This window comes from Apodemus sylvaticus, chromosome 9, assembly GCF_947179515.1.
Source record: "Apodemus sylvaticus chromosome 9, mApoSyl1.1, whole genome shotgun sequence".
Taxonomy (NCBI): domain Eukaryota; kingdom Metazoa; phylum Chordata; class Mammalia; order Rodentia; family Muridae; genus Apodemus; species Apodemus sylvaticus.
The window spans coordinates 81,766,719-81,781,502 of record NC_067480.1 but is presented as its reverse complement, the minus strand read 5'-3'; positions in this window follow the sequence as shown (position 1 = coordinate 81,781,502).

The following is a 14,784-nucleotide window of genomic DNA, read 5'->3' as shown; positions in this document are numbered from 1 at the left end:
ATGGCCAGGCCACAACCCAGAACTAAGCTTTCCCCAGGTCTTCTGTGACTGGAATTTGCATATTTCCAGTGATTTGGGATATTTTCCTAGATTCGTTGCTTCCCGGTGCTGTCTTCACCCATTTAGTAAATCTGCATGGCTTTTCTTTCCAAATAGAATTTGCAGGATGGTGGGACAGCTCAGGAGTTAAACCGCACATCCAGAGGAGCTGAGTCTGCTTCCTATCGCCTATGTCAGGCATCTCACAACCGCTGTACCTCCATCTTCAGGGGATCCAACATCTTCTGGCCTGCACCAGCACTGCACTCACAGACACACACATAGAATTTGTATGGGGGGAAAACTGCATTAGTATACAGGTGATGCTACAGTATACATTAGTATACAGGTGATGTCTGTTCTCAGGGACCTAGCAGCTGCTTACGTCATCATCTGCCTCTGACAGGTGTGCGAGGAGGGTGCTGCAGATAAAAAGGGCCCCCAGCCATCCCAGGGCTCCCTCTCAGCACTCTCGGTGTTGTCTGTCTGTTTGTCTGTTCCTGTCTGCATGGAGATTTCTCTGCCCTCCTTCTCTGATTCTCTGAAATCAGTAAACCCACTTGAGAATTGTCTCCAATAAACCTGCTTTTATACTTTTTAAAATTTGGCTCAATTTGGTTTATTATATCAGCCAAGAAACTTATTATCTGAGACAGAACCCTATTACTCTATATAGCCCTAGCTGTTCTGGATATTTACTGTGTAGATTCCACAGGGATCCACCACCCCCCCATCCCTACTCCCACACCCCATCCCTTGTCTCCCAAATCCTGGGATTAAAAGCATGTGCCACCACCACACCTAGCTTTAAAAAAAAAAGGGGGGGGGGACTGGAGAGATGGCTCAGTAACTAAGAGCACTGGCTGGGCCGGGCGACGGTGGCATACGCCTGTAATCCCAGCACTTGGGAGGCAGAGGCAGGTGGATTTCTGAGTTCGAGGCCAGCCTGGTCTACAGAGTGAGTTCCAGGACAGCCAGGGCGATACAGAGAGAAATTCTGTCTCAAAAAACCAAAACCAAAAAAAAAAAAAAAGCACTGGTTGCTCTTCCAGAGGTCCTGAGGTCCTGAGTTCAATTTCCAGAAACCACCTGGTGGTTCTGAAATGGGATCCAGTGCCCTCTTCTGGTGTGTCTAAAGACAGTGACAGTGTACTCACAGACATAAAATAAATAAATAATTCTTTAGAAAAAAATTAAAATAAAGAAATGGAATCTGCCAGGCAGTGGAGGTGCACATTTTTTGATCCCAGCACTCCAGAGGGAAGGGCAGGAAGATCTCTATGAATTCAAAGCCAGCCTAGTCTACAAAGTGAGTGCTAGGACAGCCAAGGCTTCAGAGACACCCTGTCTCATAAAAGAATAAAAAATGTTTAAATGTGAGCACGGCATGGCGGCTTATACTTAGGGTGACAGCATCTGAGACGTGGAGACAGGAGGATGCACAGTCCAAGACCATTCTCGGCTCCACAGTGTCTAAGGTCAGTCTGGACTATATGAAATACTGTCTCAAAAATTAAAAAAAAACAATCTGGGCTGAGGGGTGTAGCTCTGTGGTAGAAAGCCTGAGGGGCAATAAGAAGAAACTGTGGGAAACTGAGAAGAGAAAGGAACTGCTCAATAGAGTTAAAGACTTTCCTGCTGGAAAAAAAATAGCTGCATAATTAAGAACCCTCGGGGGCTGGAGAGATGGCTCAGCAGTTCAGAGCACTGGCTGCTCTTCCTGAAGTCTTGAATTCAGTTCCCAGCAACCACCTGTAACGGGATCTGAAGACCTCTTCTGGTGTGTCTGAAGACAGGGACAATGTACTCATATACATAAAGTAAATAAATCTTAAAAGAAAAAAAAAAACACTTTCTATAAAAGCTGCTAACATGGGGACAGACATTTTCAAATAAAAGTGTTTCAAACAGCAATAAACCAAGCTTATGCCCCATTATGCACTCGTGGGTAGAGTTTCACCTTCCTTCCAGATATTTTGTGAGAGTCTCCAAAACTGTTTACATTTGTTCCCAGTGGAACTAGTGTGACTTCTTCCAACCTAGATTCTAGGATATTCCTAGATTCTAGGGCCTAGAGCATTACGAGAACCCTTATAGTGCCTTCGGACAAGGAACCCCAACTGTTGACCAGTTCTAGTGTGAGTTTTGTTTTGGAGGTTTTCAGACAAGATCTTACATAGACCAGGTTGGCCTTGAACTCACTGTGCAAAGATAGCTTCAAACTTCTTTTCTTTTTTCCCAAAGATTTATTTTTACTTAACATGTATGATAGCTCTATCTGCATGTACACCTGCATGCTAGAAGAGGGTATTAGATTCCATTACAGATGGTTGTGAGCCACCATGTGGTTGTTGGGAATTGAACTCAAGACCTCTGGAAGAACAGGCAGTGCTCTTAACCACTGAGCCATCTCTCCAGCAGGCCTTTGAACTTCTTATCCTTGCATCTCTCCCTCCAGTGTGTTGGGATTACAGGGGAGCACCAGCATTCCTGGTTTTACAATGCTAGAAATCCATGAGGTTAGAGAAGCACTCTGCCAATAACCCCAATCCTCCTGATGGAATGTTTTAGTAAAGGCAATCTTCCCTGCACATTTCAGGAACTGTCCTGTGATCTCATTTAACTTCTTGGTGGTAATTTAAATATAATAGCATTAAATTTATGTAAATTTAAAAGTGTGTGTGTGTGTGTGTGTGTATGTATGTGTGTGTGTGTGAGAGAGAGAGAGAGAGAGAGAGAGACTGACTCCTTTGGGAAACTCATACTCATGCTATCACTCCCCTTTTCTTTAATTATCTTTCTATCAACCCCTGCTTTTCAATCAATAAAAAATGTCCTTTAATAAAGCTTAACTCAGCGGGGGGGGGGGTGGGGGGTGGCGCACGCCTTTAATCCCAGCACTTGGGAGGCAGAGGCAGGTGGGTTTCTGAGTTATAGCCAGGGCTATACAGAGAAACCCTGTCTCGAAAAACCAAAAAAATAAAATAAAATAAAATAAAATAAAATAAAATAAAATAAAATAAAATAAAATAAAGCTTAACTCTGTTTCATACTGAATTGTCCTGCAATTCTTTTCTATGTCAAAGCCAAAGAACTGCTTTGCCCAGGTTGTAAGTCCCTAGATTCTAGGGCCTAGAGCATTAAGAGAACTCCTAATGAGAGACCCCCCAACTCAATGTTTTTAGACCTCTAAACAACTAGCCCAGCACAGAGTAACTTGTTTTTCTGCTTTCAGCTTAAGATAGCCCACCCTGTTCTAGTTCCAGTGTTTAACTATACAGTGCCCCAAGGACATTTGCTCTAGAGAATCTCTAACCTTCCTTACTTCCTCATTCTGTACTTCCCATTCGGTGCATGTTTTGTTCTCCACCCCTTGCCTTGTGAATTGTGTCCTCCAACCCTTGTCTTGTGATTTTTCCCCTTTAAATACCCCTGACTTCAGTTGCACGGGGTCCTCAGTCCTCTACCCCTGCGTGGTGTACGGCTGTGGAACCCAGAATTCTGGAATAAAGAAATCCTCATGCTATTGCATCAAGACCGTTTCTCGAGAGTGATTTGGGTGTCGCCTTCCGAGGCGTGGGGTGCTGGGGCACCCTCGGTTTTTGGGGGTCTTACACTATAGTGCCTTCGGACAAGGAATCCCAACTGTTGACCAGTTTATCTAGCTTGCCATGGTCCCTGAGCTGCTGGGACGGCTCTCTGTAGGAGCTTCTGTAGGCTCTCAGTAAGATTACTGTGGTAGCCATCAGACAGATGTTCCTATTTATCTATTATGACTAGAACAGCCTTTATAAAACATGAACTGGAATCTGCCCTCCTCTTCTTCCAACTGCCCATCTCATATTTATTTATTTATTTATTTATTTTTTATTTATCAATTGATTGATTTGATATATGTAAGTATACTGCCTCTGTCTTCAGATACACCAGAAGAAGGGATCAGATCCCACTATAGATGGTTGTGAGCCACTGTGTGGTTGCTGGGAATTGAACTCAAGACCTCTGGAAGGGCAGCCAGTGCTCTTAACCACTGAGCCATCTCTCCAGCCCCTTCCTCACCCCAATCTCATATTTAACTAACAGTTAAGGCCATAGTTTCAGGATGTGTAGCTCAGTAACAGGCCTCTTGCCTACAAGATTTGAGATACCAGATTTCTGCTGCCCAGACCCCAGCTCTGAAACAAACCAAACCAAAAACAAATAACACACACACACACACACACACACACACACGCACACGCACACGCACACACATTCAAAGGGTCTAGCTATCACCTGCAAAGTCCTGGTTAATGTAACCTCCCTGGTCTTCCTGATTAAGTTTCTAATTCCTTTTTAATAAATATTTTATGTACTTTTAAAGTGTGCTCCTAATTTCATTTGCTTTAAAAAATGTATTATAGGGGCTAGGCAGGTTAAGAGCACTGGATGCTCTTGCAGAGGGCCTGGGTACAGTTCCCAGCACCCACGTGATGATTTGCAACCATCTGTAAGAGCTGTTTCAAGGAATCTGATGTTCCCTGCTATCTTTCATGGGCACCAGATATGTGCATGGTACACATACACACATGTAAACAAACAGCTATGCATATAAAATAAATCTTACAATATGTGTTATGATTATTTTATGTATATGGTGTTTTGTCTACAAGTATGTCTGCAATCCCCAGGAATGTCCAATGTCCACGGCAGCCATGGAAAGGTATCAGATCCCTTGGGACTGGAATTTTACAGACAGTTGTGAGCCACTGTGTGGGTGCTGTGAACCAACCCCAGGTTCTCTGGATGAGCAGCCGGTGGTGTCCTTAACTGCTGAGCCTTCTCTCCCTATTTCTTTCTTTTTACTTTATGTATATGAGCATTTTGTCTGCGTGTATATTTATGATGTATGACATGCATGCAGCGCTTGCCAAGGTGAGAAGACAGCGCCAGTTTGGAACTGAAACTGCAGATGGCTGAGAACCACCATGTGGACGCTGGGAATCAAATCTGGTTCTTCTGTAAGGACAGTTAAGTGCTCTGAACCACTGAGCCATCCATCTCTCCAGCCCCTAGCCTCTGATTCTCGCCTCCCTGACTCTCTACTCTGGGCACAAATGGCCTCCTTACTGTTTCTTAACTGTGTCTCAGAGAACAGTAAGTTCTAAGGCTTTGCATGGAGGAAAAAAAAATTGCTGTCTTCACTGTCCTTTCTAGGTTCTTTGACCAGTATATGAATCAAATTGTCCTGAAAACAAGTGACACAGATTTTAATAATATTAGGACTAATGTGAGTTTTAAAACATGAGATTATAAGCAAGCATTGATGTCACTGTACCATCCTGAGATCACATGATGGCTCATAATCCTCTGTAACTCCAGTTTCTGAAGAGCCATAGGAGGCTTCCTGGGGTACCAGAGACAAACCGGGGGAGGCTGACACACACACACACAAAGTCGAATAAAAAAGTAGAATAGATTGTCTTGTCATGTAGATAAAATTCTCCAGAGTAGGACATCTGACCTTGCCTTTGACTGCTCTCATTTCAAGAAAAGAAAGAAACCTTTGTGGTAAAAGTTACTTTAGAATAGCTGTCTTCCTGGTACAGAAGTCTTTACAAGTGAGCGTTTCCTTTCCTTCACAAAAGAGCAGCCTTACAAAGAGACCTCTGTGTCTACAATCTCTTAAAATAGCCAGTTGAAATAATCATCATGGCAAAGAGGTAAGTTTCGAGGTAGCAGAGTCTGGCCTCCTGAGTCCCAATTAAATCTTCCCCTAAAAGCGTCACATTCCCATTTTTCCTTGCTGGTTAGCTTTCACAGTAATGGAAGATTTGGCAGGCTGCTGTGGGAAGAACGTCATATAGTCTTATTCAGAGGTGAACACTGTATTAACCTGCCAGGCAGGATAGGCCCATTGGTGCAATACTGGTACAAATGGTACAGGAACAACCAACCACTTTCTCCTCGGATTTGAGAATTGTTTCCCACAGAAGAAATTCATGCTTGGTACTGAAAACTTAGTCAAGTGCCCGTGGTTCTGAAGGCCATAGGCCTTCCTGGGACAGTTACATTGTTATTTCGATAAATGGATAAACACCTTATAAATATTTGTGTTTATGCCCATAGCTAAGTACCCTGTCTTCAGGCACACCAGAAGAGGGCAAAGGACCCATCACAGATGGTCGTGAGTTACCATGTGGATGCTGGGGACTGAACTCGGGACCTTTTTTTTTTTTTTGGTTTTTCGAGACAGGGTTTCTCTGTGTAGCCCTGGCTGTCCTGGAACTCTCTCTGTAGACCAGGCTGGCCTCAAACTCAGAAATCCACCTGCCTCTGCCTCCCAGAGTGCTGGAATTACAGGTGTGTGCCACCACGCCCGGCTTTGAACTCAGGACCTTTAAGAAGAGTAGTCAGTTGAGCCAGGTGGTGGTGGCACACGCCTGTAATCCCAGCACTCTGAGAGGCAGAGGCAGGTGAATTTCTGAGTTCGAGGCCAGCCTGGTCTACAGAGTGAGTTCCAGGACAGCCAGGGCAACACAGAGAAACCCTGCCTCGAAAAAAAACAAATCAAAAAAACAAAAAAAGGAAGAGTAGTCAGTGCTCTTAACTGCTGAGCCATCTCTCCAGCTGAAGCAGAGACTCTAACTCATCAATATTTTGAGAATAAGTGACAGCTCAGCGTTCAGCCTTAAGTGGGATGTTTATACTTACTCCCTCAAAACTCAGGGACCATCACAGAGCAGGAGGCAGAAAGAATGTGAAGGAGCACTGCACAATGCTGTCTTCTAGACCCGACATGGTTTCACACTAAACTCATCAATTGCATAAGACCTGCATAACTGGAGCTGATGAAATCAGTCAACATTGCAGTAGGCAGTACTAGACAAACTCAAGAGGTTACGCACACACACACACACACACACACACACACACACACCACACCCAAAGGTGACATGAAGATGGGAAGAGGATTGTTGAGGAGTGACTGGGGGAATACGGGAGAGTTGTTAGAGATGATTGTGATTAAGATATACTGTGTACATATATGAATTTATAAGATAATAATTTTTTTTGAAGTTTCACATTCCTGAAACTGGGTCTGGAGATCATGCCATAATCTATGACAAAGCATTTCTGGCTACGGAAAGAAAAGCAAGAACCAGGTGTAGCAATGCATGCCTGCAATCTCAGCATTCCAGAGGTGAAGGAAGGAGTATCAGCGTTTAAGGCCTGCTGGTGTCATGTGGTAAGTTCATGAGTTCAAGATCAGCCTGAGTAATAAAATAAAAAATTTAAAAGGTCCCCAAACACTAACATGACCAACCTATTAAACAACAGCAAAAAAAGATTTAACAACAAACAACAACAAACTGGAGTAAGCCTGGTGGTCGTGGGGCACGCCTTGTATCCCAGCAGTCGTGAGGCAGAGACAGGTGAACTCTGAGTGCTGGATCAGCCTGGTCTACAAAGCGAGTTCCAGGACAGCCAGAGTCACCCAGAGAAACCCTGTCATAGGAAAACAAAACAAAACAAAACAAAACTGGAGTCCAAGATGAGCTGGTTTCTAGGTCTGGGAGGCAAAATTAATTGAAAAGATTCTCAATGCTGGGTCAAAGCACTTTCCCCAGATTGTCTCAGGTCAGAGCTTTGTGAACCATGTGGTACCAAGGTCAACGGTGTGTGTGTGTGTGTGAGATTTATTTATTATATATAAGTACACTGTAGCTGTCTTCAGACACTCCAGAAGAGGGAATCAGATCTCATTACAGATGGTTGTGAGCCACCATGTGGTTGGTGGCTGCTAGGATTTGAACTCAGACCTTTCAGAAAACTCAGTGCTCTTGTTGTTTTTTTCTTTTTCTTTTTCTTTTTTTTTTTTTTTTTTGGATTTGGTTTTTTCAAGACAGGGTTTCTCTGTATATCCCTGGCTGTCCTGGAGCTCACTCTGTAGACCAGGCTGGCCTCGAACTCAGAAATCCACCTGTCTCTGCCTCCCAGAGTGCTAGGATTACAGGCGTGTGCCACCACGGCCCAGCCACTCAGTGCTCTTAACCACTGAACCATCATCTCTCCAGCTCCGCGGTGTGGTTTGTTATCTCTATAAATTTGCACTCAGGTACCCCCCAGCCTCAGCTTGCAGGGCTTCTGGAGAGAAGTTTCTGGTTTTGGTGATGCAGACCAAAAAAAAAAAAAAAAAAAAAAAAAAGTCAGGACAATTAAAAAGATCCAAGTTGGACACAGCAGCTCACAAGCTGCTGGGAAAATGTTCATTTTTTTTTTTTTAGGCTCCATTGCTTTAGGAATCGGTTAAATCGAGAGACACAAGTGTCTCTTTAGAATATCTTCACTTTTGCCTGGTCAGTTAAATAACCGCAACAGGACAAAGCAGACGAAAAGCGGGCTTGGATGACTCCCTCTGGGAACTCCCAAGCTACAAAGAGCCCTGAAGCTTAATACCTGTGAATGCTGTGACACTGCCCCGACCCCACAACCACCCACACCAACACAGTATGTTACGCTGCGTCTTTTCCAGCCTCGGCTTCACAGCTGGCTTCAGATATATTCCTTCCCAGTTCCTGTCTCAAGCAGGAATTAGCTTTAAGACCCAGGGCTGGGGAGACCCAGAGAGGAAACGGGCTATTGTGTCTGGTAACAAAGAGGAAATGAAGCAGGGGGCAGGAGCCGGCTCCAAAGGATTTGTTTAATCTTCATCCTCTGTCTCTCTCCACCCCATCCTGGCCTTAACTCCTCTGTTCCCCTCCCCCCCCCCATCCTGCCCCTTAATAACCCTACTGGCTCCCCTGAGCTTGTCTCTAGCATTTTCATTGCTGGTAAGAATGCTGCCTTAAGACCCATCCATGGGCAAACTGCAGTCCCTAACACTATTAATGATATACTCTGTTATGCTTGTTGTCAAGAGCGTGTTGTTCTCTGAGAGGTTCCACCCAGCAGCTGACTCAGACAGATGCAGACACCCACAGCCAAACAGTGGATGGAGCCTGGGGACTCTTATGGAAGAACAGGAGGAAGGATTGCAGGCCTGGAAGGGGATAGGAACTCCGCAGGAAGACCAACAGAGTCCACTACCCTTGGGGCTCTCAGGGACTGAACCAACAACCAAAGACCCTATATGGGTCGGACCTAGACCCCTGCACATATGAGGAAGAGGTGCTGCTGGGTCTTCCTGTGGATCCTGAACGACTGGAGGGGGCGGGGCGGGGCGGGGCTATCCCAACAGCTGTTGCCTGTCTGTGGGAGACGGTCTACTAGCTGGGCTGTCTTGTCTGGCCTCAGTGGGAGAGGAAGCACCTAGCCTCACAGAAACTTCAAGTGCCAGGGTGAGGGGCTACCCAAGGCCCCCCACTGGCTCACGGGAGAAGGGGATGGGGGATGGAGGGATGGAGGAAGGACTGTGGGAGAGGTTGACCAGGAGGGGAGCAGTGAGCAGGATGTAAAGTGAATAAGTAAGAAAAAGTAAAATTAAATTGGGGAAAAAAAAATAAGAATGCTGCCAGAAACCAGTTTCTTCCTGTTCCGGCTGAGCTTGCACAGGGCATTAATCTTCCTGGCAGGAGAGAAGATCTTCTAAAGCGACCCTCCCTTTGATTATCAAACTACTGAGATAACTAAAGGACGCCCCCCCCCAACCAATTAGAATGTCCCTAGGAACCTCAGACAAAAGACTGAGGCTATCAAGAGGCACCCCTGCCCCACCCCCATGAGATTCCACACAGTTCTGACAACTCCTCAGATCACTAGAAAGACAACCTGGAGCTCAGACAGGGAGAGGTCTATGGCGGACGTAGCCAGGGCTGCTCAAGTGCGCATCCCTCTTGCCCTTCTGCGTTGCTTAGTTTTTGATAACTCGACACAAATGTAGACATGTGTGGGAAGAGAGAACGTTAATTAAGAAAATGCCTCTGGGGGCTGGAGAGATGGCTCAGCAGTGAAGAGCACCAACTGCTCTTCCAGAGGTCCTGAGTTCAATTCCCAGCAACCACATGGTGGCTTACAACCACGTGTAATGAGATCTGAGGCCCTCTTCTGGTGTGCCTGAAGACAGTGACAGTGTACTCATAAAATAAATAAATAAATCTTTTTTAAAAAAAGAAAAAAAAGAAGAAAAAAGCGCCTCTGTTGCATGGACCTGTAGGCAAGTCTGTGGGGGCTTTTTCCTGATTAACGGCTGATGGGAGGGGCCAGCTCGCTCTGAGTGACAGCACTGTAGTATCCTAGGAAGGTAGCTGGGGTCAAACCTAAAGAACGAGCCATTAGGCAACACTCCTCCATGGCCTCTGCTTCAGTTTCTGCCTCATTCCCCTCCATGCTAAGCCAGAAGCTGAAAACGCCTCTAAAGGTTGCTCTGGTCATAGGGTTTATCACAGCAGTAGAAGGCAGGTGAGGACACTTTCTGTTTGAAACCTAGAGTCATGCTGAGAACCATGACCACGGACTTGGGAGCTGACTGGGCCTCTGGGTTCCTCTCCCCTCCTTCACCATGTGGACACACTGAACACACCCTTCTGTTCTCTGCTTTTCTTTGTCAATCGAGGATGTTTGCATTTGGCCTCTTGGAGACTGGTGACTAAGGGCGGCCTGTTAGGGCTCCCAGACCCCAGACTCACCCTAACACCACCACTAACAAAGGGTCTGGTTTGTACTTCCAGACCTGGGTTTCCCAAAATCTTGAGGAAATGGGGGTTTGGGGAAGCAGGGCAGGGCAGGGAAGAGCCAGCTACTTTAAGGAAACCAATCTAACCTCTTGTTTCCTCAAGGTCAATTTTTAAAAAAATGCCCGTATTTGCCATTCTGGAAACCCTTCCGGTCTTCCATATGTAAGCACTAAGTTAGTCAGGTTGTATCCATTGTACCGAGAAGGAGCATTTGTGCTTGTTACACACAAAGGTACTGCAACAAGTGGGAAAGAGGCTGCTCACACCAAGGGTCAAGCAGGGTCATGGGCAGTGTACAGGCAACGTGATGATGCCTTGCCGAGAGTTTAATAGAGCTAGACTCGGGCGCACCGAGCCTCCTTCTCCTCCTATGCTGGTTGGTATTTCTCTACCCAGGGGCTCCAGAGCTCTCCATGACCACTAGGACCTGCAATTAAAACTATATCTAGGGACTGGGTTGTAGCTCTGCTGATGTGGCACCTGCTCAAAGCCTTGGGGTTGATCCTCTCGCACAGTGGTTCTCAACCTGCAGGTCTCGACCCCTCTGAGCGTAAAATGACTCTCACACGGATCACATATCTTGCACATCAGATATTCACATTATGGTTCACAACGATAGCAAAATTAAATTATTTATGGTTGTGTTGGTCACCACAACATGAGGAACTGTGGTAAAGTTAGGAAGAGAGTTAGGAGAACCATTGCCCTAGCACCATGTAAACTGCGTGTGGTGACACATGTCTGCTATCCTAGCACGGAGGCAGGAGAACCAGAAGTTCAGGTATAAGATACTGGTATCACTGCAGCGATAAAATACCAAGACCAAAAGCTACTAGGGAAGAAAGTTTATTTTGGCTCATAGTTCAGAGGGGTAAAAGTCCATCCACCATGGCAGGGATGTGAGGCAACAAATCTCTGGCAGTCCACCAGGAGAGGGAATCTGAACCCACACCTTCAACTGCAATCAAACTTTTACTCCCAGAGCCCACCCCTGTGATACACTTCCTCCATCAAGGCCACGCCTCCTGAACCTTCCTCCATCAAGGCCACACCTCCTAAACTTTCCGCCATCAAGGCCACGCCTTCTGAACCTTCCAAAACAATCGGAACCAAATATTAAAATATCCAGGTCTGTAGGGGACGTTCTCAAAAGCGAAAACATGAGGCTTGAGTTGGTCCTGCCTTTTAAGCTTTTAACTTCCAGGAAGTACCTACTCCTCAGGCCACCTGAATGGACCGGCATACAAAGACAAAGAAAATTAGGGGCACATGCGAAGGAAAGGAGCCTGCTCTCTGGGATCTTTTTTGTTTAATTTACATTTATTTTATGCATATGGGTGTTTTAACCTGGATGCATATCCAGTGTGTGGACATTTGGTGATAGAGGAGGGCTAGACTCCCCTAGAATGGGAGGTACAGGTGGTTGTGAACCACCATGTGGGTTATGGGAATTGAACCAGGTCTTCTGGAAGAGCAACTAGTGTGCTTAAACACTGTATCGTCGCCCTAAACCCTGCCCTCTGGAATATTGCTTAGGAGGCAGAAACTTCAACACAACCGGTAAAGCCAAAATCGTCTATAGAAATAATGGTCCAGCCAGGTGTGGTCCGGCACTCTAGAAAGACCTCTGTGAGTTCAAGTTCAGTCTGGTCTTCTACAGAGTGAGATTCAGGATATTCAGGGCTACACAGAGCAAGCCTGTCTCTAAATAAATAAATACATACATAAATACATACATACATAAATACACAAGCACATAAATAAATAAATAAATAATGTTCATTTTACTAAAGATTTCTCAAAACAAGGATGTCAAAAACAGCAGGTAAGGGCCTGGAGAGAGGTGGCTCAGCTGTTAAGAGTACTGGCTGCTCTTCCAGAGAACCCAGATTCGATTCCCAGTCCACACAAGGTGGCTCACAGCCATTTGTAATTCTAGATCCAAAGAACCCAACCTCCTTTTCTGGCCTCCATTGGCGGTCAGTATACACACGCTGCACAGACATAGATGCAGGCAGAGCACCCATATGCATATACAATAATAAAAAAAGAACTTTGAATAAATTTTGCCTACCTATAATGTTTCTGACCTCGAGCGTTGCTGTCTTAGCACTCCCCTCTCTCTTGTCCTTAAACCTGAACAAAACACTCCAGAAAAAGCATTTTACAATTTTCTGTGTAAAGAAGGAAATTCTTTAAGAGAAGAGAAAGGGGCTGGGACTGGAGCATAGCTGGTGAAATGCTTGCTTGCTTGCATGCTTGCATGCTTGCATGCTTGCATGCTTACATCATGGGTTTGCTCTGGGTTTGCTCCTTAGCATTGCATAAACCCACTGTGGTACATGCCTGCCTGCGGTCCCAGCATTCCTGATGTAGAAGCAGGATGATCCAGTTGGAAGCCAGCCCGTGTTAGGAAACTTGCTAAAGAGAGAGGGGGAGGGATGTGCTAAACTTAATCTTTAAACATTAATCTTTCAATCTGTTGTGATCACATCCGTTGAGCAATGTGCCTCCGAAAGCCCAGAATCATATAATCATATAGATATAATACCTGTAAAGACATCTAACTTCCTATCTATCTATCTATCTATCTATCTATCTATCTATCTATCTATCTATCTATCTTGAGAAGCCTTCACTCACATTTTGGGTACAGTTTTTTTTTTCCTTTTTCTGTGTCTTTTTCTCTAGATGACTGTACTTAAATGTCTACTTAATAAACTCATATGCTACTGGGTGTGGTGGTGCACAGCATTGATCCCAGCACTTGGGAGGCAGAGGCAGGAGAATCCCTGTGACTTTGAGACCAGCCTGGTCTACCTCGTAAGTTCCAGGACAACCAGGACTATGGAGAGAGAGGTCCAATCTCAAAACACAAAAATAACAAACAAACTCACGTGCTTTGCTTCACCCTGAATTTTCCTGAAAATCCTTCCTGCAACCCAGTCGAGGACCTGACTTCCCTGAGTGGAAGCCCTGCCTCCAGCTTTCTTTTTATTTTTGACAGGGTCTCATGTAGCCTCAAACTCATGTGTAGCTGAATGATGACCTTGAACTCCAATCCTCTGGTCTCTACCTCCAGGAGGGCTAGATAAAGAGCATGAGTAACCATGATTAATTTATGTGGTACCCTGGGTCCTGTGTGTGGTGGGCAAGCACTCTACCCACTGAGCAATATCCCCAACCTTCAAAGGAGAAGTCTGAAAAAAAACCAGACAGGGTAGCCTTACCAAGGGCCATGGGGGTGAAGGTCACTATTGTTGAGAGTTGCCCTGGTGTTATTTGTATTTTGATGTTAATTCTGCTTCCTCAAGAGGGACTGCCAGGGCAAGGTGTGGATCAGATGATTTCAGGTGACCCTTCTCTTCATTTTAACTGGTCAAATAAAGGCTAGAGCCTGTGATTGGGCAGTGGAAGGTAAAGGCGTGACTGGATTTTTTAGAGAGGGGAGATGGGGAAGGAGGAGACGAAGATGGAGGAAGAGGAGGTGGAGGGAAGATGGAGCAGAACCACATGGCCAGAAGAAGTTGCAAGGTAGCAAGGGATCTTATAGCTGGGCAATGGAGAAGTGTAGGGGTCAACCTGTCCAATCTAGGCACGCAGCTTATACATATTGTAAATATTGAGTTGTGTGGTTTTTGCACAGACTTATTAGGGCTGGAGATTTACTGGAACACACTATGATCCAGGAGAAGGGATGGATTTGTGCCAAATCTATGGAGGTGGGCAGGCACGAGACAGATACTAGCCCCATCCCTTAACACTGGTTAATAGATCTGCAACTGTGGGTCTGCCTGGGCTGACAGATCTGTAACCTGAATGGAGTCTGTGTCTGAATATGACAGATGAGCAGACACTCAGAAAACTGCACCTTCTCCGAGGTGAGAGATGTCTCCCATCAGTTAATTTCCCACAAGAGGCAGTCTGGCAGAACATGCTAGAAGTGTTCTAAGATGTGAGCACACCAGACCGAAGACGGCAGAGGTTGCTGAAGGGGATGGGTAGAGCAGACAGGTGGCGCAGGACTGTCTTTGACAACAGTTGCTGTGGTCAGGGAACAGGATGAGGCCCAAGTGAGTCTGAGGACAGA